Source organism: Aplysia californica, unplaced genomic scaffold (assembly GCF_000002075.1).
Source record: "Aplysia californica isolate F4 #8 unplaced genomic scaffold, AplCal3.0 scaffold00683, whole genome shotgun sequence".
NCBI lineage: Eukaryota > Metazoa > Mollusca > Gastropoda > Aplysiida > Aplysiidae > Aplysia > Aplysia californica.
This window is the reverse complement of record NW_004797953.1, coordinates 148,514-152,452: the sequence shown is the minus strand read 5'-3', so window position 1 is coordinate 152,452 and position 3,939 is coordinate 148,514. Positions and strand designations below refer to the sequence as shown.

At 40.2% G+C, this 3,939-nt stretch overlaps 1 protein-coding gene across 1 annotated transcript in view; it reads right to left on the bottom strand.

Annotated features, from left to right (window-relative positions):
- Positions 1 to 520: 520 nt before the first annotated feature.
- Positions 521 to 3,939, bottom strand: part of LOC101861391 (testis-specific serine/threonine-protein kinase 3) — a gene marked incomplete in the record, with an annotated part of 8,583 nt that continues 5,164 nt past the window's right edge. Inside the window, 1 exon segment of the mRNA XM_013088082.2 lies at positions 521 to 1,285.

The following is a 3,939-nucleotide window of genomic DNA, read 5'->3' as shown; positions in this document are numbered from 1 at the left end:
TTTTTATAAAACCATAAAAGAAATAAAAGAGAGCTAAGGAAAACTGTTATTAAAAGAGATCTCGTTCTCTGCAAGCCCTGGCAATGTGATGAAAGTTCATGACACACTTTCTCCAGAGACCGAGTAACCAACAAGCTCCTCGGGTCTTCGTTAGTTATGTCTTGCTTTCTGCGACCACACCGCCTTATCCAGTTACTGTTGTTTGCCTGCATGTGTGTGAGTGTGTGTGTGTGTGTGTGTGTGTGTGTGAGTATGTGTGTGTGTGTGTGTGTGTGTGTGTGTGTGTGTGTGTGTGTGTGTGTGTAGGACACACATACACACACTCAAAAGCATACGCACACAAACATAAAAACGCATTCATATCTAGACTTTCCTCTGAACCGAGGAAATGCTACCTTTGAACTCAACCTTCCCCCATCTCTGAGCCCGACCCACAATCTGACCTATTCACCGCCACTGAATATTTCATCTTTTGCTTAATTAACGAAAATCATCACAGAGTTCAGACAGAGACATGAGGTGTCAATTATGTTTCTTTATTATTATTACTATTACTATTATTATTATCAAACGCTTTAAAGATAAATACTATTGCTAAGATCACCGTTAAAACAAAAGGTGTTCGTGAGGAACGATCGGATGGAAGGACTGGGTTATGGCAAAGAAAACGTTGTGATCTCGAGACCAGCTGACAGAGGCCATCGTGCGATTCTTGGCCCGGACCTCAGTGAGAAGTGGCACTTGTTTCATTATCCAAGTCAGTTTTGATATCTTGATCTCTATATAATACATACTCACTGTATATAAAATTATCGGAATTTAGTAATTTTAGCTAAGTTACCGCAACTTAAAACTCCCATGAAAGAGTTAATGTACAATCTATGGATATATAAATGGTGAAATGGTGAAATGGTTAAACCTGTATTTATAGATACAGCTACTTAGCCGATATACACACACGTGCCACGGCTCTGAACTAGAACTGTATTGAGAAAGAAACTGTGAACTCGACCAACATGACTATTAACTGGGTTGCTGAGGACTTCCTTCACATGGCTCGCAGTTTCCTTGCTGTTCAGACATATTATGCTTCACATCGGTAGTTTGTTAGGGTTGGGTTGTTTTTTAAAAATAAAGTAGACAGCAGTGCAGTCTTTACGAGGGGAGGGGCGGTGGTGGCCATTTCCAATTTCCCAGCGTTGTATGAAGAGTGGTAGACCTCAGATATCAGGACAGGATTGCTGGGTTGTTTCTGTATACTTGCTCCTGGAATTTTTGTGACCATCTTGGAAGGGGGGTGGGGGAGGGGGGGTGCAAAGAGGAAGATTTTTTTCCGGGGGGAAAGGGGGGGGGGGAGAAAATAGAAAAAGGAAAAAATGTAATGCTTTCTTGCAGAATTAAGGGAGAAACGTTGTATTTTATAATGCCAAAGAACTTCAAATGCTCAAGTCACCGCCAACTTTTTGTATCTTATTATCGAATGTACTTACAACATCGATGATGATGATGATGATGAGGATGAGGATGAGGATGATGATGATGATGATGATGATGATGATGATGATGATGATGATGATGATGATGTAAGTAGAGCCTTTGTAGTATAAGACCGACGTCAGTTGTGTAGAGGTTAGGTGCTTCGCCGACTCACGCGGAAGACGAGTCAAGTTCCTGTGTGAGGATAGTTTGTGCTTTCCGAGTAGCTTGGTCTTTCTGTTGGGATGTTGCATCCCTCTAATCCCGAGTTGGCCTGAACAGACACGGTAGAAGCCTGCCTCCTAAATTATCCGAAACAATGAGTTGAGCATTTAATTTAGAAGGCGGCCTTCGATCCTTCCAGTTAAAGAGTATGTATCAGAATGAGCATAGATGTGTGTTGCTCTTAGAGTATGTATCAGTATATAACTCCAAAGGTCTAGTATTTAAATTCCCGCATGTGGTTGAATGATGCTTTTGGTGTAAGTGTACAATTTGTCAGCTTTACTTCTTTCATATTGAATTTTAATGAGAGTAATGTATAATAATATGATTTTAATTTTTTAAAATGTATACCTGCATGTTTTTTTTACGGTCCTGTACAGTCAAGGAAAATTTCCCTCTGGGATAATAAAGTACTATCTTATCTTATCTTAAGGGCAACCCGCCCTAGCAGAAAACCGAGATACTCGATAAAAATCCACCACACGCAGGAATCGAACTCGAGTCTTCTTCATGCGACAGCGAAACGCCTAGCTGCTACACCATAGATGACGGTACTTGGGGCTCCTGAAGCTTTGATTGATTGATTGATTGATTGATTGATTGATTGACTAGGTGTTTTACGGCACTATCGACTCAATTTTGGTTATGTAAGTGCCAACAAGTTTTACTGCAACAAATCTATCATCAAGTTATGTTTTAGTAAGAGTTTTACGGCGCTCGCAACTGCATACGTCATACCATCATCATGTTGAAAGGACGGACAGACATTTTTAAAAATCGTTGTAAATATTATGGTATAGACTTATTTACCTTGGTATTTACAATATTAATGTCAGTGTATGTATATACACTGACGACCACAATAATACATTTTTGTACCCTATTAAACAATCCCATTTCTTTTATAAAACTCAAAATTTTTCTCGGAACCACGGTGTCAAAAAGAATTTTGACATCTTTACATCAGAAGTATTTTATGCGTATATCTTTGAAGTCGACACATTCCGTCAGTATGTGCCTAACGATTCTGAAGCCAAACCGCGCGGTGCAGAGAGGCAAGTCACTTTCTCTCTCTCCGAGAAAAACACAAACTCTCAACACTTTGCACACAGGAGACGTGGATTCAATTCACGAGTGGCTAAGGTATCGAATTTGTGAGGCAATGTGGTGAAATCAAGCGTTCGTCAAAATAACGAAATCGGAGAAATGGGCATTTTTCCACCACTTTCGATTATTATTACCGAAATTTTGTTGTTTTTTGTTTTGCTTTTTTTTGGCTCAATCCCTTTTATGTCCAAAAAATCCCCAACACATTTCCGTGTAAATTTTACTGAAAATGTTGATTACAGGCACAAAATATGTCATTTTTCAGTTTTCCATTATTCTTTAGCTTTCGGAGATACGTGTACCAAACTTTGGCAGCCATTTTCTCTCTAAGTTCACCACTAAAACCAGGTAACCTCACCTCCTTCAATCGCAAATACATATCTTGACTTTAATTTAAGATAGATGGGTATTTTTCCATTGAAAGCAAGACAAATGAATAATCTTTGAGACCGTACCAACTAAAATTATACCATATGCTGAAAAATTGACGAGCGCCTGATTCCACGATGCTGTGACACATTTCTTCGTCGTATTAGATTACAAGGACTCTCTCCGTGTTTTGTGGATGTTTTCAGTTACGGTTTGTTGCGGGTACTATCTGCAGTGCACTATGTGGTGATCTGCGTTTCGTTCTAAAATGTATGAATACACCGCTCCGAGAAAAATACCTAAGCATAATATAATATGTGTATGAGAAAAGTTTCTGTCTGATTTTGCTTTTAAAATTTGCAAACGTTGACGGCCAATATCTCAAAAGTACCTACAATACAGATAGAAATAGAAGCCTTTTTTATCATCTTATAGAACGTAGTATTTCCGTCTGTCTGCTGTTAATGTTGTATTCCATTCCTCCTGGGTTGGCCTTAACCCGCAAAGGAGGGAAGGGGGGGGGCGGGGGGTCGATTCATCCCGCCTCCAAAATTTACGAAATTGAGTCAATGAGGCCGTCGTCAGAGATTATCAAAGTATTTCCCCCTCCTCCCCCCCTCCCCCCTCGTATCATGTCCTAGCACACAGTCAGCTGGTTCCTGTTCTTGTGAGACAGGTGGTAGTGGGTGCCTTCTCACAACGGCTGGGTGCTGGTGCTGGTGCTGGTTTTTTGTGGGGGTTTTGTGGAGTTTTTTGTGGTGT